The sequence below is a fragment of the Oryza sativa genome, chromosome 10 (assembly GCF_034140825.1).
Source record: "Oryza sativa Japonica Group chromosome 10, ASM3414082v1".
In the NCBI taxonomy this organism is placed as follows: Eukaryota; Viridiplantae; Streptophyta; class Magnoliopsida; order Poales; family Poaceae; genus Oryza; species Oryza sativa.
In genome coordinates, this window is record NC_089044.1 from 2,401,653 (window position 1) to 2,424,993 (window position 23,341).

General features: G+C 42.6%; 2 pseudogenes; both read right to left on the reverse strand.

Annotated features, from left to right (window-relative positions):
• Positions 1–1,331: 1,331 nt before the first annotated feature.
• Positions 1,332–16,728, reverse strand: LOC136353697 (uncharacterized; annotated as a pseudogene).
• A 5,781-nt stretch (positions 16,729–22,509) lies between these two features.
• On the reverse strand, positions 22,510–23,341 carry LOC136353698 (uncharacterized; annotated as a pseudogene).

Below are 23,341 nucleotides of genomic sequence, written 5' to 3' on the forward strand. Positions count from 1 at the left end.
ATGCAGATTAATTCGCAACCGACTTCTTAATGGTTAGCTTCCATCCAACCAATTCAGTGACCATCAGCTTGATTTTATCCTTGGGGCCTATGCCTGGATGGTTGAATCGTTGAATTCTTAGCTTGGATTTTCTCCACGATTGACTTCTCTCATATCAAATTGTTACATTTCACTAAGCGAAGGAGTTTAAAATTCAAATATACGGTGTTTTGTGCCATTTTGTAGGAACATATTGGTTTTATAAATATTCGTGTAAATATGTATGAATCGCCATGTGACAAGCATACATAATGAAGCATCATATTGTGATTGGCTGTAAGAGTGTAATTAAGTGGCTAACTTGTGAACCCACTTGTAAGTCAAATAAATAGGTAACCCATACCCATGCCGGTATGTTGTATGAAGAGACCAACATATTATGACATGCACGCATTGCGCTGACCAAGCTCCTGATTCGCTTCACTTGATTAATTTGTTGATTGATTTGATTCCAGTGACTCGTTTGTATTTTAGATATTTTCATGAAAAGGCGGAGGTTGGATGGATGCGTTATCATGTAGCAGCGTGGCGAGAGCGTCCAGGACTCGTGGTATTGCTCGGCTGTTCAGAGAACCACATAGTGTTGCTCTGCCAGGGCGATTTGGAAATATTATTCGCAAATATTTTTAAAGCTGCTATATTACATTACTGTAATAAATTGTGAAAAAATAATATATTCAGCGAAGAAGAGTGACTTCAATCAACCAGAGGGAGGAATTACAAACAAAATCTTGGGGAAGAGGCAGGGAGTTTTCTAGGCTATATATAGCAGTTCTTTTTAATATTTAACTGAAGCTTCGATTAACCACCAGCTCAGGAAAGTACCTAAAGTCCAGTTCAGTTATATAGGTGGGTCGAAAGACATCGCACTACATTCATTGGTAGCTAAACAATCAACCATTTTATACAGTACAAGAGATAAAATAGTTTTGCACAAATTCTTCCATCTGCTTAAAGAGACCACCCTCAGGGCACCTTTCTATCTCATGTCATAGACGGATACAAGTGCACGGCATAGATTAGAAGCATCTGTCTCCATAAAATAGAAGCACCGACTAGCGGATCAGACTAGCGACTCTCAGCACCCTTGTCCAATAAAAGAAATGTTGTCATTTTAGGAAGTATGTCATTTTAGAATTGTTTGTCAAAAGAGCTAGTATTATCAAAAGCTACATGTGCCATGAATTTAATAACACCCTCAAGCAAACGAACATGCATCTAGAATATATATATTGTAAGAATGAGACGATCGACTTCATAAATTCGATAGGTTCATCATACTTATTAATTAATTAAAGGCAATGACCTGCTGGTGTGGTGCTGTTCTCCAGATCAGAGAATGTTGACGGGCTGTAAATTGCTTTAGCACCTGCATTTGTCAACATTGAATAAAGCATTTGTCAAAATTAAACCATTAGCTCACACAAGTATATCCATTTTTTTTAAAAAAATAATATATTGCCAAATTAAGAACTAACAAACTTCAAGGCCTGAAGACACCCATTTTATTTTCAACATATATCCAACATAAAAGTACTCATGTGCAGTTAATTACTAGCTATTTTTCGCACTGCAATTTAATCACTAATATGAAAGAGGTAGAAGCATGTAATTATGAACTGCTAGAACAAAGAAGGTAATCGCTCCCTATCAAATTACATATAGGTAGACATAAAAAAACAGACTGCCTACATTAATTCCATGATATCATTGTTCAGTTACATGCGTAGAACAGCCCAAGGAACATCAGGAGGCACGAATATTCAAGTAACTAATGTAAGTTCAATCATATACCAAAATTATCAAAGTAAATGTTGGAAATTAAACATTCAGAAATAAAACAAACTTAAGCTTTTTACAGGACAAGGCTCTGATACATTTTTGGGATGCTAGTTAGCCATAACAGAAGAGTTATATATAACAATAAAATTACTTTCAGGAACAAATCAAGCAGTTCATCTTGAATTAATAACAGTAAGATTGCAAAACATAAATTTGCTTTAACATTTCTGAATTAGCTAAATATTAATACTACACATGTATTTATAACTCTGTAAAAGTGAAAAGCCTTTGGTTAGCAAAACCTAGCAATGCCACCACTTAACATCTGTGTGCCGCCCATCATCACTTGCAGCATCAATTCCTCCCCTCCTCTACAAGAAAGGACAAGATGAACGAGAAAACAAAAATCATATGAAACATTTATGTTCATGATACCAGTTAATTTGTGTAGATGACTATTATTCGATAGATATCATAATTATTAGTAAATGACTGTAAGAATTTAAAACCTGATGCATGGTTGTTCAACTGATTAGGGAATGTTGGATCACTGATTACTGTTTTCCCAGCTGCAATTAATTGTCAACAATGATCATTACATAAGGTATAAAATCAGCAGAATACAAAACTGCAGAAAATCTATATATTTGGGAGTGTACAATTGACAGATATAGATCTGTTAAAGTTTGATATCTAACATCTCGGAGTCAGACTTTCTTCAATTAATCTCATGCAAAGATATATTAGCATTACAATATGTAAAATCACTATATTAAATTCTTGGTTCTGTATCTCGGCATATTTTGCATTAGAAAAAGTGGGAACATAGAGGTTGCGGAACATGCTTGAGAACAGTTATATTAAAGAAATATATATAACATGTTTATAGAGTACTTAAAGATCGACAAATTCTCCCCAAATATAGAACAAACAATAACCTTAGGCTAAATCCTGATTAGGACCTATCATCATTCAAGCATACATATCACTTTTAAGTTCACTTATTACATAATAATAAAATTAAGGAATCCATTAAAAACATTTTCTTTGAGTGAATTATTGTCACGCCCTGAACTAGCCCCGAACGGAACCAGCCCGTGATGCTCCAAATTAACCTGTTAACCGATACCAGTCCCAGGAAATAGAGCTGGTATCACAGAAAGACAGAATATCACAGCAATAGAGGTCTCTTTATTATAGAGTAGGAGTACAGTCATGTTGGGCTACGGACAGACCCCGAGCTCACAACTGCATTACAAGAGAGGAAAGCGGAAGCCAAGATTTGGACCTAACATCACAGGCGCGACTTGGGAACCAAATCGAAACCCTAAAACTCATCATAGCTGACTTTCTCTTGGAAGAACTCCTCATCAGCGGGGTCCATCTCATCTTCTTCAGCCATTGGGGGGGGAATTATTTATATAGAGCAAGGGTGAGTACAGGAGTACTCAGCAAGTCATGGGAATTATGTATTTAATGAAGGCTTCAAAGGAAAGGCTGTTGTTTTTACAATTGATTTTTGGTTAAACTGCTTTTTAAAACAACTAAGTGAGTGCTTCTCAAACGACACGGATGAGACAGTGCATCTCGTCCGGTCGGAGTATGTGCAATGTATCAGTCTTTGATTGATTCAAGATTGGCACCCGGCCACAACTTTCAAACGGCCACCCGGGCCTAGCTGATCCCGTCAGCTACAGATGTTCCAAACATCGAACTCAAATTCCCAACAGCAATTTCACAAAGCAGTAGTCGAACAAAACTACGCTAAGGAATCACCTTACATCCACCCATGACCGTGGGCACGGCTGTTCGAACAGTTTAATAACCTCTGCAGAGGGGGCACACTTTACCCACACGACATTACTAACCCGGATCACCCAGCCCGTGGAGAACAGCCACACCTGGTGACCTTAAGGCTTTCATGACAAGGCATTTCGAGAGCCGACACAGGTTTACCATATGCCGACGAGAGGGGTCCCAGACCAACAACAGGTTAGGTCCCAGACCATAATGTGCCAGGAAGCCCAGGGGTCCTCCCCGACACCACCCTGGTGAATCCACTTGTCTCCCGGTATCAAGGCTCCCCTGATTAGCTAATTACTCAGCCAGGGGTGTCCCATTCCACCCATGTGGTCGTACTTGCTATATGTTTAGATGAAATTCCAAAGGAATCGGTCCTTAAGTGCAAGAGCGGGAAACCGTGCTCCCGGCACGTCCCCCGGTCTGCGATTTTTGGAAATTCATTTAGTTCGCAAGCACCGACCCAGGCGTCGGGTTTTTCCAAGTCTTTTGTAAAACCCAAGTTTTACCAATCGTTGGATATTTTAAATTTGAGGGGAGGACTCCGACGTGCGTGCCCGAAGGCCCGTACATCGAAGTACAACAGTCGACAAAGGAGGTTTAAGTGTTCAATAATTCAAGGAGGGTAATTGCCGCAATTAGGATTGGGGCCGGTAGGCTATCTCGCAAGCCGCGGCCAAATTTCTTGTGTTAATCCTATCCATGCATTATTTGCGGAAAAGAAATACTTAGATTTAAATTATAGGTGCAAGATGATCAAAGGTGACTTGCCTTGCTCGAGATCTTGAGCTTGATCCTCGAAATCCGCACACTCCGGGTCTTCGGGCTCCGAAGCTACACGTGAACGAGACGACTCAACAAACGGTGAAATTAAAGCCCTATTATTGTCCTCTAAGCGTGCCATTGGGTAGATCTCGAGATTTGAGGATTTTTGGAAGTTGAACGGAGTCAAACAGATGTACGGTTGAGAAAATATTGAATTTCTAAGATTATTGGATTTTTGGTCTAAAGGAAAAAGGATTTAATTAAACCCGTTGAAAAAGAAAAGAAGAGGGAGGAGGAACAGACTTCCCTCGGGCGGCTAGGGTGCGGCCCGAGAGAAGGGGCGCGGCTCGGCCGAGCTAATGGGCCGGCCCGCCCGAGAAGGAGGCCCAAAGGCACGCGCGGGGAGAGAGGGAGGGGAACCGGTGGGCCGGGTCCACCTCGCGTGGTCCCGAGTGGGACCCACTTGTCGGCGGCTCGGCTCACCATGAGCGAGGTGCATGCGGCGCGGTGCTAGGGTTATGGTCGGTGCGGTGCACGCGTCTGGCTTGCGGTGGACGCGGCGCGCAAGTGGCCCACGCGCAGCCTCTCGGCTCTCTGTGGGCCGCGCGCACGCGAGCGGGGACGGAGGGAGCGGCTGACCAGGGTCGGCTTGACCCGGTCCGGCCGAGCTAGCGCCGACGTGGCGCCTTCGTGGCTGCCACGCGGGCCGGCGGGAGGAAGACGAAGGCGCCGGCCGCGAATGGACGGCGGGCGGCGGCGGTTTCTCCGGGATGCCGTGTGACGACGAGGGCGACGGGGTGTACACCGGAATGACAAGGGGAAATGAGATGGAGCGAGCCAACGGCTCGGATTCGCCGGAGGGGGCTGCGGATTGCGGCGGCGGCAACTGGCGGCGAGAAAGGGGGAAATCGGCAACGGCATGATGGGAGATCGATTCGGGCGAGCTAGAGCATCTACGCGACTCCGGGAATCCGTTTCTAGCGTCGGATTGGACGGAACATCGCCGAGGAAGGCCGGCGACGGGCGGCTATTACTGAGCGCGGCGGTGACGGCGGCGAGCCTACTGCGAGCAGCGGCAGCGGTCGGGGTGTCGCAGGCTAGCTACGGGGAGACTACACAAGCTACTGCTCGAGTCTAAGGGGAGGAGGAAGAGCGAGGAGTGAGAACGGGGAGGTGTTCTACCGAGACGAGACGGGGCGTTGTGACGAGAGGCCGACGGCATGGGAGTGATCTCTCCAGCCTCGGGTCGGGGAAGAGGAAGAAGACGAGCGCCCGAAGTCCCCTTCCGATCCTAGCGCGCACCGGCTCCTCCAGCGCACGCGACGGCGAAGGGCGACGGTGAACAGGGCACGGGGCGAGGCGACAATGGCGGAAGGCGAAAGCGAGGGAGATGGGTTTGGGGGAGGGGCTCGGGTTTATAGGGCGGCTATGTCAGTTCGGAAACCGACCTTGGGCAGTCAAGCCAGCGAGCTGGCGCCCTGGCTAGCGGCCAAAACGGTGACAGGGAGGATGACGCTGGCGGTGGAAGAGAAAAGGGAAAAAGGAAGAAAGAAAGGGGGCTTGCCCCTTGCTTCTTTGGGAAAAGGAGGGAGAGAGGGTGACGAGGCAGGAGGAGGAGGAGCTCTTCCTCCATCCCTTAGAAGCTAGCGCGCGGAGTGGCGGGGCCGGGTCGATGACAACGGCGATGACGGCGGGGCGGTTTGGAAGGGCGCGGCTACAGGGCAGCAGACGCGGGCTCAGGTGTGGCAGGCGCTGACGGCGGCGGCGACTTGCCGGTCGGCCACCACGGCGCGCGCGCGTGGGACGCAACGGGTGGCGTGGCGATTTGAGTGGCGTCGGCGGGAAGCGGCAACGAGAGCAGAGAGGGAGGGAGAAGAGAAAGAGAGAGAGCGAGCTCTCACTCTCGCTCAGCGCCCGAGCGGCGCATGTGCCTCACACGTGCGGGCAAGGATGGAGGGGAGAGGAGAGTTGGGCTGAGGAGGAAATGGGTCGGGGAGAAGAGATCGGCCCACGAACTCGAGGGAGGCAAAATAGACTTTTCGAGAGGATTTGATTTGGGACGGATTTGAGATTAGGGTTTGGATTTCGACGATGGATTGGGGAATTGAGATCTGGAATGGCACGGACACTGGACAACAAACAAGGAGACAATTTTCGCATTTAGGATTTTTAAGAGATGGTTTTCCCACTAGGCGCCACGACGGAACGGGTGCTACAATTATGTTATTTTAAGGAAAATTTTGACCGCGCCCATTTTATCTCTCTTGGCTGAGAAACACACATTTTTCTATTCTCGCCGCTATACGACACACACAGCACAGTGCTCGCACAAACACACACAAGACACACACAAACAAAAAAACGCATTCCGTAGCTCATTAGCTTAGGTGAGACACTCATGTAGGGATATATACAGTAGAGATGTTGGTCCTTTGAGATAGATGCTTGTAATACTTCAATTTCGTGATTATTAAGACACCTAGCTTGGTTTGAACCAAAATTGAGTTCGGATGCTCTATAAACCCAATCACGTATGGCCCTCATCACGACATGTTTGTACTCATCGTTATCCATTAGATGCGAGGTTGTGGGTTCTATTCTTCTTTTCCTAGGCACAAAACTTGGTTTTTTCCAGCATCAAAACAGCGACCATCTCATGATCTATATTCGAGTCTGAATCCTAATCAGGAACTTGGTGATAGGAATGGGTTGGGCGCATAGCACTAAGGAATGATAAACATATGTGGTTCTTATCCATAAAGAACATGCTCGCTAGCTTGTGTTTATGGTATACCTGCAGTGTTGAAGCTGATGTAGGCAAAAACGTGGCTGTAGTAAGCACAAGCAGCCACTCTCTGGGTGTCTTTCGTCTCAATGTCAATTACGTGCACCCCTCTACCAGCTGCATGCAGTAAAACTGCATTTGCTTCCTCAACGAAGCCAATAACATTTACATTTGCGCTTATTACTGGGATCGGTGCATCGTTATCCTGGTGAAAATCTTTATCACACCATAAGTCACTCCACCACGGGGATTGACTGCCACTAGCCTCGTTGTTGTGCTGCATTATTGGAGAAATTGCTCTAGTCTTATCACCATAGTCATCATCATCACGATCTTCTTCTCCATCATCAGAGTTGTAGACGTAATAGTCCACTACCCAAGGAGAAGCTAAAAAACCACAAGTCCCAAGAATGTTGGCGTGGGGGTGGAAAGTAGTGGTCCATTGGAATAATGCTTAGGATATTCCATGTCCTGCCCACAACAATGGTATCATCGGCAATATCCATGCGAGCCCAGCACAATAGTGAACCCTAGTTTCCCATCCTTGGTTGGGAACAACATGAATTCCAAGATGTCCACTAGAATCTGAATCAAGGCGAGCTTTTTCGTATTAAGGTTGAATTGAAAAATTGTATAGAACATTTTAACTCCGGATATACTTTAGAGACATTTTTAGCAAACTTTTTAGTTCTTTATCGTAGAGGCATCTTTTCGGCATAATGTGGAAATGGAGAAAACTACAGATTTTTTTTGGAAGATGGTGAAGTACCATATATGACAAATCAATGTATATTTGTCCCTTGATGTTGAAACAACTGGTGTCCCACACCAGACAGTTGACGGCGCCAACAACGGTGGCACTCGTCATGAAATCAAAGTTGCAGCTGCAGCCTCTGATGGAGTATACCTTGCTCTACTCCTTTGTCTAGGAGCTCCAGACTCACACGCATATGTGGTCTACGTTGCAGTCATCCAGACAGAAGTAGGGTAAGTCGTTAACGCAATAGTGATGTGGAACTTCATTGATTGGCAGTCACAATCATCGGTTCCGGCATGTTCTGGGCTATTGCAGCTGCCGATCATGGCGGTGTGGTAACTGTCATCATTGGTGAAGTAACTTCCGGGCATGGGGATTACGTCCTGGCGGTGGTGAGAAAATCCGAAACCAGAGATCTCCCCTTCCAACCAATTAATGGTTTGCATCACCAGGTCAATAAAATTCCTTTACACATTAAGTGAAAACTTGAGATTTTATTTTCAGAAGAAGCTGAAGTCTCATATATGTCAAATCAATGCATATTAATTTGTGTCTTGATGCTGAAACCATTTGTGTCCCCTTCCCTACCACCCACCCAGTGGACGGCTCAAGTGACTATGGTGCTCGACATGAAATCAAAGTCGCTGCCGCATTTCATGTACTTTATCTCCCACCACCCACCAGCACTCCTTCATATCCGAGCTCCAGACTCACGTGCTGATGCGGTATAAGTTCCACTTGTCCGGGTAGAAGCATGGTAAGTTGCGAATGTGTTGATGTAAAAACACGAGGCCTGGGAGATCTGCTTAACTCCAGTGCAGGTCCAAAAGCTTGCCTTTAGGTGTATGAGCGTGCTAGTTGATTTGATCCTGCAATCAACAAGAAACAAAGACAAAGAAACCGCGGTTAAATCCATAAACGACAGCCGATTGGCTAGTTGCCGATGACATATCATTTATCTCTGAGCCGATGTCATCTATAGATCGATCGGCAATCGTGAATAAGTAAGAAAGAACTAAATCTACTCGATCGGCTGTAGATATTAACAATATATAATCCTTATGTCGATATATACTTAAATCAAGTGATTGGGATAGATCGGTCGCCATGCCGAGATAGTATAAATCACTTAGATCGAAATATATATTAACAACAAGACTATATATGTTCATAGCATAGCCGGTTAGATAGATCTAGCATGTATCGGCTAATACTCCGATACCACTCTATATTAAGATATTAAAGCAAATAGAATATACTAAACAAAAGCATAATATACTTAAATGCAACAAGATCTTAATATAAAGGGCAGATTTAACATGTCAATCAAGCATATAGAATAACTATAGTTAAATCAGGTAAGATCGGCTGAAACCCCGATGCTACCCTAATCGGGAATCAAAGACAGGCTAGAGATTGAGATTCTAATCACGACTCATAAGATCAAACTCAACTGATGCAGCTATAAGTATGAAAAGAAGGACAATATCTAGACAATCAAGCCGTTGGATGCTTCATAGAGTGGTAGATATCTTATATAATCTAAGTCAATATCGGTATTTAACCTAATCGGCTGCCTTCTAGTAGCAGACGTTAGCCGATTGATGATTAGATAGCGACATTGCCAGAGATTATGTAAGATATATGAAAACTCGATGAATTACATAAACAAGATTAGAGTATCATAAAGATGGAAGCACTAATCCCGAGAACCCAAGCCGTCATAACAAGTTTTACCTCTTGTTGAATATCGAAACCGATGCAGCTCAACCCGAAAGCAAGAACTCATCGAAACAAAACAAAAGTAAAAGGGTGGCGATGCGCCGAGATTGTATTGAACGTGTGCTAGTTTGATTACATGAGGCTCGGGGTCTCTTTATACCCGAGATTACAAAATATGTCCATATCGGATACAACTCTTATCTCTAACAAACTCTTTGCGGCAGACTTTTGCCCAAACATATCTCTAAGGAAATTACATAAAATATCATAATTAATAGATACAATTGCCTTCTCAGGACTCTATCCATGCATGGTAATCCTCATGAAGCTCATTAACTCGACCCGACAACGTATCCCTTGTCATATTGTCGGATCTGGCCCGATCGGCTAACCCTGTCCAACTTGGACTCTGCCGATCCTAGTCGCAGCCGATTCGGACTCCAGCCGATCCTTACTCTGTCTCCGGAACGATCTCCATCTCGAACTCCGTTTTGATTTCTTCTTCATCTCCGATACTTAGATTACCAAATTTGGTCGTTAACAGAACGTAACTATGATATGGTTCTAACTTGTATTGTGTTGGTGCAACGGCGGTTGAGGGGACATGTGTGAAATAGACATGGCATGCAGCTCAACTAGTTTTTCATGGAGTTAAGAAATCATATATAAACTCAAGAGTTTGTACATATAATATTATATAAGAGAGAATAATATATATGCTGCCTCACACCTCAAATAATTAGAACAAGCAAATTCATTCAACAAAACGAAATCAACAGAGCACAATACACTTAATGCATCAGGCCCCGTTAACTACTGTGCATGTGAAAAACATATAGTGTTTGTACTTGCTGCAAAAAAGAAAAAGAAAATTGGTATCTGATATTTATACCTGTGCTATAGAAGCTCACGTAGGGATAGACAGTGGCAAAGTTGATCCTCCAAGACAATTGTTGGTACCCATTCGATTCAATGTCAACCATGAATACACTCAGCTCTGTTCGAACTAAGATTGAGTTGGGATCGTCTATGAATCCAATAACTCTTAGCCTAATAACGACATGGTTATACTCGCCATTATCACTTTTAATTGCTCGTGGGTGTGAGGGAATGATGTTGCTATCCTTCTTCTCCTTGGGACCAATCATCCGTGCCAACATTAATACAACCTCCATCTCATTGTGGGAGTCCGTATCAAGAACTTGGTGATATGATTGATTTGCCCACATAGCATCGAGATGGAGGTGGCATATCCATCTTCGCGAAAACCATGATGATTGGGCCCGTCATGCCTGCATAGCCAAGCCGCCCGTCTTCCATGGGCAAGACGAGGAAGTCTGGGAGATCGACCGGTGTTCTAAGTAGCGCTAGGGTGTTGGTATCCAACTCAAATTCAACAATTTGGGTCCTCCCCTCTACCTGCCAGTAGATGCCGTAGTTGAGCACAACGGATTGCTTGAGGTCACGAGGTGACATGTGTGAAGTAGACACGGCATGTAGCTCAAATTATATTTGATGGTGTTAACATATCATATATAAAATCGAGAGTATGTATATATAGTATTATATAAGAGAGAACTGATCTAATCAGATAGGCCTTCTTAAAAGTCTGAAACCCTTTGCATAATGAGGACCAGCTTCCATGAATCGCCTAGCACATAGTGCTTCTTACTTTGTAAAGTGCATAATATGTAAAATGCAAAAGCACACATATTAATTAGAGTAAAGTGCTTCTTACTTTGTAATTCAGGTAGCATCCATCAACAACAACAGAACTTGAAATCATGCAGTTCAATAAATTTTTGAAGCCAGACTGCTTATTTGCTTAGCCAAATCACGGTTATTGGCTTCACCACCTCTACAACAATTGCCACCTAGCAGAACATATAGAGGATTAATAGCCCGATTAGATTATTTCAACTTGCAAGCATAGATACATATGACCTTTATGTTCACTTAATACTCAAAATTCATCATAATAATTATTCGTGTACAAAATTATGGCATCCATTGAAAAAGGTTTTGTTTTGTTCGATTTACATTTTCTTAGGAAAATTTAGACAGCACCTATGTTATTTTTTATAGTGGAAGAACACACATTTTTTTCTTTTCCCCGCTATACAACACACAGGTCGAGCATCACGATCTTGCGCATGTCCCTGATGGATGCGCCATGGGTGTAGTTGCGCAGCGTCCAGAGCTAGAGGACATACCCGGACATGGCGGTAAGGCTGACGCCGCCGTTTTTGGGATGACGATGCTCAGGTTGGCCTCGGGAACATCGTCGAAGGCATGAGCGGGCACCAGGATCTAGTGCAGCTCGTGTATCTTGAGTTTGAAGGCGATGATGCTGTGGGAGATGAGGTGCTAATAGAGGATTTAAGCTAAGTACCGTGAGCTGTTTTTCTTATTAACATGGTGAATCTCCCCAAATATAGAAAAAACAAATATGATAAAATTTGACACTAACGGGAATTTTTAGGGTAAGTACCGTGTGCAGTTTTTTTTAATAACACAAAGTGATAATTTTCTGCTGAAAAACTAATATGGGTCCTTATTAGTAGTAAAGAACATACTCCCAAGCTTATTATTTCCAAAAGAAACTCATGTGGAGGCACTTTTGTAGAGGTCCCCTCAAAAAATCAGGAGTTTCAAAGTGTAGAGACACATTTTAGAGACATTTTAAAAATGCCTAACACTTTTACTCTAGGGAAACTTTAGAGACATTTTTCCGACGGGAGGCGGAGCAGGATGCTCCGCAAGGCGTCGTTGGGCAGGTCAGCCAGCTGCAGCTCCTTCTCCTGCTGCTGCTGCTGCTGCTCCTTCTCGCCGTCAACAACATCGACAGAACAACATTGATCTCGGCCATGGTGATCAGGGGCTAGCTCAGATGACAACGAACTCGATCCGACGAGTGATAGTTGCTGGAAAGCGATCGAGTTTGGTGAGGGTGAAGTGAAGAGCACAGAGATGGATATAAATCAAGAGGACGAGAGTGATGGGTGCCGTGACGCGCGCCATGGCGAGAGAGAGACGCGAGACAGTCTGACGCCGAAAGCACTAGCATTCGTCCTGGCCGTGGGTGACGAGGACGGCAAGGCTGCTAGCGCCATGCCATGCGATGACGCAGCAATTGTGCGTTTATCTATCTATTTCACTTTTTTCCAATCCTTTTCTCAACTGCTCAAGTGTTCTTACATTACATGTGACTGACTTGGCTGTATATGGAGAATTGGGGATACGGAAATGTGCATGGTTCTATCAACCGGTAGAAGAACGTTCTAGAAATTTTTAGTTTCTGCTAATCTACGTGCCCGAGGTGATTTTAGTTTCAGCTAGATATATACGGTGGTAATATCCTGCCATTTTGTATGGGCATAATTAGGCAAAATTTTATATAGGATACTCGAATTTTTGTAATTTGGTAGTGGACATCGCAAATACTTGTAATTTGTCGGAAGATACTACAACCATTATTTTATTATTTCTAGTCCAATTAGAGAGATATTTTTAAAAAAAAACAAGAATGCCTCTCCGGCCACAGGTTTGTAACCTAGGACTGAGTAAAGAAGAAATACAATATGTGGTAGTAATGTACTTGGTTTACGGCAGATTGAGAGTTGCAAAATAAACATTTTAATTTTTTTTTTGAAAATTTAAAAAAGTTATGAGATATACTCATGGCCGCCGACCTAAGGTTTTGGAGGGGATCGGATCGAGTAGAGATGGCATGGTATATTCAAACAAACCAAGCTGAGTAACCTGTGCTTCCTCAAGGGCAAATTCATCTTTTCAACGTAGTTTCTCTCTTTAGTTGGATCAGGAATAATAAAATAATGGTTACGACATCCTCCAATAAAAGTAACAGCATTCTGAAGATATCCTTCAGCCGTGGCACCTTTTTCAATACCCACCAGCAAATTATATCCTGTAATAACATTTGCTATATAATAACGGTATGAGATCGAGTAATTGAACGACGGACTGCTGGAAAGGGATATCTGTTTGGATGCTTATTAGCATTGTTAGGTGATAAGCTAAGCAGTCGCAAGATATAAAACTGTGTACGTTATCTTGTACCAGCCGTATATAAAGGACAAGATCTCTATATATATACAATATACTCCACAAAAATGCATTTTATGGTCTATACGGCTCTTTTACTAGCTGAAGATATAAACAATCCAGCATTATCGTAGTTACTGCAGAGGTAAACACAGTTGCCAGTATGCCATAAGCTGATCACATCTCATTGTATACATAATTAAATGCAGGTGAACATCATCAGACTCCCGAACAATCACACTGGCTAGATATATGCCTGACGTACACGCTGGACAGATGCGTAACTCGATCACACTGCTAAGGAAAATCGATCAATTTATTTTGCTTCAATCAGATGGCCTGATGAGAAGACAGCCACGCTCAATCTTGATGCCTGTGAAATAAGATATATAACTAACATCATGTATATCAGTTATAACAATTGATCCCAAAGTTCACACATTTACTGTTTGTGGCACAAAATAATTTCTCCATCTACTTTCATGTAAATATTTCTTAAAAAAATATGAGATATTGAAATGCTGCTAGTATACCACAGGCTGATCGCATGTCAAAGTACACATACGAAAGTTAATGCAGGTAAAAAACACATGACAATATAGGTTTATTAATTAAACGAGTTTACAACATACCTGACAGTTTAACTACTGAATATGCGATAGCCTGGTTAGTAGCTAGCCATGCGGAGAAATCCTGAATGTAGGCCCAATCTTATTGATTCTTGTGTAATAAGATATACATAACTATCATCAGTTATCAATTATAAAAACTAATCCTAATGTCGATCAGTCCACACATTTACTGTTGTTCCAGAAAATAATTTTTCCATCTACTTGATGTAAATATTTTTTTAAAAAAAAAATATGACATAGTGAAATGATGTTGTGTTGCTAATGCATGGAAAAAGCATTTCTTTTACAGAGGAAGCTGAAGTCACATATATGTCAAATCAATGCATATTAATTTGTGTCTTGATGCAGAAACCATTTGTGTCCCCTTCCCTACCACCCACCCAGTGGACGGCTCTAGCGACGATGGTTCTCGGCATGAAACTATAGTCGAAGCTGCATTTCATGTACTTCATCTCCCACCACTCCTTCATCTCCGAGCTACAGACTCACGTGCTGATGCGGTATAAGTTGCACTCGTCCGGATAGATCCAAGGTAAGTTGCGAACGTAACTACGATATGGTACTTACTTGTACTGTGTTGGTGCAAGGGCGGGTGAGGGAACACGTGTGAAATAGACATGGCATGCAGCTCAACTAGTTTTCCATGGAGTTAACAGATCATATATGAACACAAGAGTACATACATATAATATTATAGAACAGAGAATAATATATCATATGCTGCCTCACACCTCAAATAATTAGAACAAGCAAATTTATTCAACAAAATGAAATCAACAAAGCACAATACACTTAATGCTTCAGGGCCCGTTAACTATTGACCATGTGAAAAACATATAGTGTTTGTACTTGCTGCAAAAAAAAAAAGATATCTCAGATTTATACATGTGGTGTAGAAGCTCACGTAGGGATAGACAGCGGCGAAGTTGATCCTCTGAGACAATTGTTCGTATTCATTCAATTCAATGTCAAACATGAATACACCCAGCTCAGTTCGAACTAAGATTGAGTTGGGATCGTCTATGAACCCGATAACTCTTAGCCTAATCATGACATAGTTATACTCATCGTTATCACTTTTAATCGTTGGTGGGAGCGAGGGAATGATGTTGCTATCCTTCTTCTCCTTGGGACCAAACTTCCGTGCCAGCATTAATACAACCTCCATCTCATCATCAGAGTTGGAGTCTGAATCCGAATAAGAACTTGGTGAAATGATTGATTTGGCTGCATAGCATCATGATGGAGAGCAGTAACTTCTATCCAGGTGGCATAACCATCTTCATAAATGTCTTTGATGGAGAAAACCTTGATGATTGGGCCCATCATGCCTGCGTAGCCAAGCCGCCCGTCTTCCATGGGGAAGATGAGGAAGTCTGGGAGATCCACCGGTGTTCTAAGTAGCGCTAGGGTGTTGGTGTCCAACTCAAATTCAATGATTTAGGTCCTCCCCTCTACCAGCTAGTAGATGGCGTAGTCGAGCACAGTGGATTGCTTGAGGTCACGAGGTGACATATGTAAAGTAGACACGGTATATAGCTCAAATTATATTTGATGGTGTTAACAGATCGTATCTAAAATCAAGAGGACATATATATACTGATATAATCGGATAGGCATTCTTCAAAGTCTGAAACCCCTTGCATAATAAGGACCGGCCAGCTTCCATGAATCGCCTAGCACTTAGAGCTTCTTACTTTGTAAAAGTGCATAATTTGTAAAGTGCAAATGCACACATATTAGTTAGAGTAAAGTGCTGCTTACTTTGTAATTCAGGTAGCATCCATCAACAACAACAGATAACTTTATATCATCCAGTTCAAGGAATTTTTAAAGCCAGCCAGCTTATTTGCTTAGCCAAATCTCGGTTATTCGCTTCATCACACCTCTGCAACCATTGCCACCTAGCAGAACATGTAGAGGATTAATAGCCTGATTAGGTTATTTCAACTTGCAAACATAGATATATATCACCTTTATGTTCACTTAAAACTCAAAATTCATCATAATCATTATTCCTGTAGAAAATTATGAAATCCATTGAGAAAGGTTTGTTTTGTGTGATTTACATTTTCGTAGGAAAATTTAGACAGCACCCATTTTATCTTTTATAGTGGAGGAACACACATTGTTTCTTTTCCCCGCTATACTACAGACAGGTCGAGCATCACGATCTTGCGCAGGTCCCAGGTGGAAGCACCATGGGTGTAGTTGCGCAGCGTCCATAGCTGGAGGGTGTACCCGGACACGGCGGTGAGGCCGACGCTGCCGTTCTTGGGGACGACGATGCTCAGGTTGCTCGTGAACGTTGTCGAAGGCATCAGCGGGCACCAGGATCTCGTGCAGCTCGTGTGTCTTGATGTTGAAGGTGATGATGCCATGGGAGATGAGGTGCCAGTAGAGGATTTAAGCTAAGTACTGTGAGCAGTTTATTAACATGGTGAATCTCCCCAAATACAGAATAAACAAAAATGATAAAATATGACACTAACGGGAACTTTTAGGGTAAGTAGTGTGTGCACTTTCTCTAATAACGCAAAGTGATAATTTTCTGTTGAAAAACTAATATGGTTCCTTATTAGTAGTAAAGAACATACTCCCAAGCTTATCACTTCCAAAAAAAACTCATGTAGAGGCACTTTTGTAGAGGTGCCCTCTAAAATTAGGAGTTTCAAAGTGTAGAGACACATTTTAGAGGCATTTTAAAAATTGCATTGAACATTTTTACTCTAGAGACACTTTAGAGACATTTTTAGCTAACTTTGTTAATTCTTTATCGTAGAGGCATATTTCTGGCATAATGTGAAAATGGTGAAAACTAGAGAATCTTTTTTGGAAGATGGTGAAGTACTGTATATGTCAAGACAATGTATATTTGTCCCTTCATGTCGAAACCACTAGTGTCCCCCACCAGGCAATGGATGGCGCCGGCAACGGTGGCACTCGGTATGAAATTGAAGTCGCAGTTGTGCCCTCTAATGGAGTATACATTGCTTTCTTCTACGAGCTCTAGATTCGCACGCAGATGTGGTCTATGTTGCAGTCATCTAGATAGAAGTAGGGTAAGTCGTGAACACAATAGTGATGTGGTACGTCGTTGATTGACAGTCACAATCACTAACACCGGCATGTTCTGATCTATTGCAGCTGCAGTTCATGGCGGTGCTGCAGCTGTCGTCATTGGTAAAGTAGCATCTAGGTATGGGGTTCACGTTGTGGTGCTGGGTGAGAGAGTCCTCCCTTCCCAACCAATTAATGGTTTGCATCGACAGGTCAATAAAATGCCTTTACACATTAAGTGAAAACTTGAGATTTCTTTTACAGAAGAAGCTGAAGTCACACATATGTCAAATCAATGCATATTAATTTGTGTCTTGATGCTGAAACCATTTGTGTCCTCTTCCCTACCACCCACCCAGTGGACGGCTCAAGCGACGATGGTGCTCGGCATGAAACCAAAGTCGCAGCTGCATTTCATGTACTTTATCTCCCACCACTCCTTCATCTACGAGCTCCAGACTCACATGCTGATGTGGTATAAGTTGCACTCGTCCAAGTAGAAGCAAGGTATGTTGCGAACGTAACTACGATATGGTACTAACTTGTATTGTGTTGGTGCAAGGGCGGGTGAGGGGACACATGTGAAATAGACATAGCAAGCAGCTCAACTAGTTTTCCATGGAGTTATCAAATCATATATGAACACAAGAGTACGTACATATAATATTATATAACAGAAAATAATATATCATATGCTGCCTCACACCTCAAATAATTAGAACAGGCAAATTTATTCAACAAAACGAAATCAACAGAGCACAATACACTTAATGCATCAAGGCCCCGTTAACTACTTGCTGCAAAAAAGAAAAAGGAAAAAGATATCTCAGATTTATACATGTGGTGTAGAAGCTCACGTAGGGATATACAGTGGCGAAGTTGATCCTCTGATTCAATTGTTTGTATTCATTCGATTCAATGTCAACCATGAATACACCCAGCTCAGTTCGAACTAAGATTGAGTTGGGATCGTCTATGAACCCGATAACTCTTGGCCTAATCACGATATGGTTATACTCGTCATTATCACTTTTAATCACTGCTGGGTGCGAGGGAATGATGTTGCTATCCTTCTTCTCCTTGGGACCAAACTTCTGTGCCAGCATTAATACAACCTCCATCTCATCATCGGAGTCGAAGTCTGATCCGAATCAAGAACTTGGTGATATGATTGATTTGGCTGCATAGCATCGAGATGGAGAGCAGTAACTTTTGTCCAGGTGGCATCACCGTCTTCGTAGATATCTTTGATGGCGAAAACCCTGATGATTGGGCCCATCATGCCTGCGTAGCCAAGCCACCCGTCTTCCATGGGGAAGACGAGGAAGTCCGGGAGGTCCACCGGTGTTCTAAGTAGCGCTAGGGTGTTGGTATCCGATTCAAATTCAATGATTTGGGTCCTCCCCTCTACCAGCCAGTAGATGGCGTAGTCGAGCACAGTGGGTTGCTTGAGGTCACGAGGTGACATGTGTGAAGTAGACATGGTATATAGCTCAAATTATATTTGATGGTGTTATTAGACCATAAATAAAATTAAGAGTATGTATATATAGTATTATATAAGAGAGAACTGATATAATCGGATAGGCCTTCTTCTAAGTCTGAAACCCTTTGAATAATAAGGACCAGCTTCCATGAATCGCCTAGCAAATAGAGCTTCTTACTCTGTAAAGTGCATAATATGCAAAATGCAAAAGCACACACAACCATTGCCACCTAGCAGTACATGTAGAGGATTAATAGCCCGATTAGTTTATTTCAACTTGCAAGCATAGATACATATCACCTTTATGTTCACTTAAAACTCAAAATTCATCATAATAATTATTCCTGTAGAAAACTATGGTTGTTTTGTGTGATTTACATTCTTATGAAATTTAGACAACACCCATTTTATCTTTTATAGTGGAGGAACACACATTTTTTATTTTCCCCGCTATACAACACATAGGTCGAGCATCACGATCTTGTGCAGGTCCCAGGTGGAAGCGCCAAGGGTGTAGTTGTGCAGCGTCCAGAGCTGGAGAATGTACCCGGACACTGCGATGAGGCCGGTGCCGCCGTTTTTGGGGACGACGATGCTCAGGTTGGCCTCGTGCACGTCGTCGAGCGCGTCGGCCGGCACCAGGATCTCGTGCAGCTCGTTCGTGTCCAGGTTGAACACGACGATGCCGTGCGAGATGAGGTGCCAGTAGAGGATTTGGCCGATGAGGACATTCTGCCGGCCATCGATCACCGATGGCATCTCGGTCGTTGCCACCTTGATCCTCTGGAACGTCGCCGAGTTGTAGATGAAGGCAGTGGAGCGCTTGGTGGTGGCGTTGCTTGAGACGAACACCACGCGGAACAGGTGCGGGTGGAGCTCGTCGTGGCCCCCCATGGTGGAGACCACGGCGGTGTTGCTGAAGTATGACGGCCTGTACTCCAGATGACGATCTTTACAAAGGCATGATGGGCCCAACCATCAAGGTGATAATAACGCAAAGTGATAATTTTCTACAAAAAATCTAATATGGTTCCTTATTAGTAGTAAAGAACATACTCCCAATCTTGTTACTTCCAAAAGAAACTCATGTAGAGGCACTTTTGTAGAGGTCCCTCTAAAATCAAGAGTTTTGAAAAGTAGAGACACATTTTAGAGACATTTTAAAAATGCCTAGAACACTTTTACTCTAGAGAAACTTTTGAGACATTTTTAGCATATTTTTTAAAATTCTTTCTCGTAGTGCTGGCGGAGCTCGTCGTGGCGCCCCGCGGCGGAGACCACGGCGGTGTTGCTGAAGTATGACGGCCTGTACTCCAGATGACGATCTTTACAAGGCATGATGGGCCCAACCATCAAGGTGATAATAACGCAAAGTGATAATTTTCTACAGAAAAACTAATATGGTTCCTTATTAGTAGTAAAGAACATACTCCCAAGCTTATCACTTCCAAAAGAAACTCATGTAGAGGCACTTTTGTAGAGGTCCCTCTAAAATCAAGAATTTTGAAAAGTAGAGACACATTTTAGAGACATTTTAAAAATGCCTAGAACACTTTTACTCTAGAGAAACTTTTGAGACATTTTTAGAATATTTTTTAAAATTCTTTCTCGTAGTGCGGGCGGAGCTCGTCGTGGCGCCCCGCGGCGGAGACCACGGTGGTGTTGCTGAAGTATGACGGCCTGTACTCCAGATGACGATCTTTACAAAGGCATGATGGGCCCAACCATCAAGGTGATAATAACACAAAGTGATAATTTTCTACAGAAAAAGTAATATGGTTCCTTATTAGTAGTAAAGAACATACTCCCAAGCTTATCACTTCCAAAAGAAACTCATGTAGAGGCACTTTTGTAGAGGTCCCTCTAAAATCAAGAATTTTGAAAAGTAGAGACACATTTTAGAGACATTTTTAAAATGCCTAGAACACTTTTACTCTAGAGAAACTTTTGAGACATTTTTAGCATATTTTTTAAAAATTCTTTCTCGTAGTGGAATTTTTTCGGCATTGTGTGAAAGTGGTGAAAACTGAAAAAAAAAATTCAGAGGATGGTGAAGTTCCTTATATAACAAATCAATGTATATTTGTCTGGTGTCCCCCGCTAGCCAGTGCACAGCGCTGGCCCGGTGGCACTCGGCATGAAATCGAAGTTGCGGCTGCCTCTCATGGAGTATACCTTGCTTTACTCCTTAGTCTCCGAACTCCATAATCACACGTAGATGCGGCCGGTGCGTGGTGGGGACGGCTAGGGTTTCGGGCTATTTTCTTTTTTAGATTTTTATTTTTTTCCGAAACTATTTTTGCATGCGGTTGGCTTAGGTGACATTATGCGAGAATCCTATTTTTGCATGCAGTTGCGCTACCCACATGGACAAATGGCGATATTCGCATATGCCTAGGTACAAACGGGCCAAAGGCCCATATGCAAAAATCTGTTTTGGCCAGTTGGAAAATTCCTTTTTTAGTAGTGCTAATTAGTATCTATCATCATGCAAACATGCATACATATATCACTGTTATGTTCACTAAATACAAAAATTTCATCGTAATAATATATTATGTGGAAAATTATGGAATGAACTAAAAAAGGTTTGTTTTGATTGATTTACTTTTTGGGGAAAATTTAGAACACCCATTTTATCTTTTATGGTGGTGGAACACACTTTTTTTTTTGTTTTCTCGGCTATACGGCACACACCACAGAGCGCACACACAAAAACAAATAAATACTTAACTAGCTCGTTAGCTTAGGGAAGCAAATAGAAGCTCGTGTAGGGATATATAGTGGTGAAGTTGGTCCTCTAAGATAGCTGCTTGTATTCTTTCGATTCTGTGTTGATTATGAAAACACCCAGCTCGGCTTGAAGCAAAATTGAGTTAATTAGGATGCTCTACAAACCCAGTCACTTGTGGACTAACCACGACATGTTTATACTGATCGTTATCAGTCTTATCCTTCTTCTCCACACAAGACTTGCACTCCAGGAAAAAAAACAGCCTTCATCTCATGACCTGAGTCGGAGTCCATGTCTCAATTAGGAACTTGGTGATAGGAATCATATGTGCGCATAGCGTCAAGGTGGAGGGTTATAACTTGTGTCCTTGTGTTGTAACCATCTTCATAGATGTATTCGATGACCAAAACCCTGACGATTACACCCATATATGTGAAAGTCTCATATTCAAATTCATCGTACATAGGGAGCAAGAAAGAAAAAATTCCGACAATTTTATACTCTTTAAACTATTAGATTTTTTTAGGGCTAAAATATAATGAATTTGAGGTGAGGGCTTTAGAAATATATGTAATATTATTGGAAGAATATGTATAGTTGTTTCTAGAATTTTCAGTGATATTTATTAGTTGGTCTACATACAAAGAAATGTTGTATGCACAACATATGGCCCCTGGTAAATCTCCCCACAGAAAAAGAATAAACAAATATGATAGAAACTATAACTTGAGGATAGGTTAAGTACTGTGTGCTTTTTTTAAGTACTAAGAGTAAAAATATTTTGCTTCCTAGCTAGTAAAAATAAGAAAAGTTATGTATGGTTCCAAACCCTAAAAAACATGTTCACTAGCTTATGTGTATGGTATACCTGCGGTGTATAAGCTATAGGTAGGAAAAAACATGGTTGTAGTTGGCACAAGCAAACTACTATTTGACGTGTTTGGTCTCGATGTCAATCGTGTATGCCTCCCTACCAGCTGCATGCAGTAAAACTGCATTTGCTTCAGCGATGAACGCAATAACATTTAAGTTTGCGCTGATTACTAGGATCAATGCATCCTTCTCTTGGTCAAAATCTTCATCAGACCATGACTCACTCCACCGTGGCAAATGACTACCACTTACCTCATTGCAATGTTGGCAGCATTGCCCTAAGCTCATCATAATCATTATCATCATCATCACCTTGTTCTTCTTCTCCTCCTTCATCAGAGTCGGAGACATAATACTCCACCACCCATGGAGAAGCTAAAGAACTAGAGTCCCAAGAATGTTGACGTGGGATAGAAAGAAGTGGTCCACCGGAGTAACGTTCTAGATCTTCCATGTCCTGATGGCGGCAAGGGCATCACTTGCAATGTCCAAGTGGAAGAAGATGATGTGCGAGCCCAGAACACTAGTGAAGCCTAGTATCCCATCCTTGGTTGGGAATAGCATAAATTCTGAGATGTCCAATGGGGTTCTGAGTCAAGGCAAGCTTTTTTTTTATTGAGATTGAATGTCCCCCACCAGCCAGTGTACCACGCTGACGACGATGGTGCTCAGCATGAAAAATCAGAGTCGCGTCTTCCTCTCATGGAGTAGAGCTCGCTTCACACCTTCATCTCTAAGCTCCATACTCTTGCGCAAAATGTATTCTATAGGTTCCACTCATCTGACAGTAGCTGGGCTGGTCGTTGAACGTGACGAGGACACGGTATGGTGCTGAGTACAT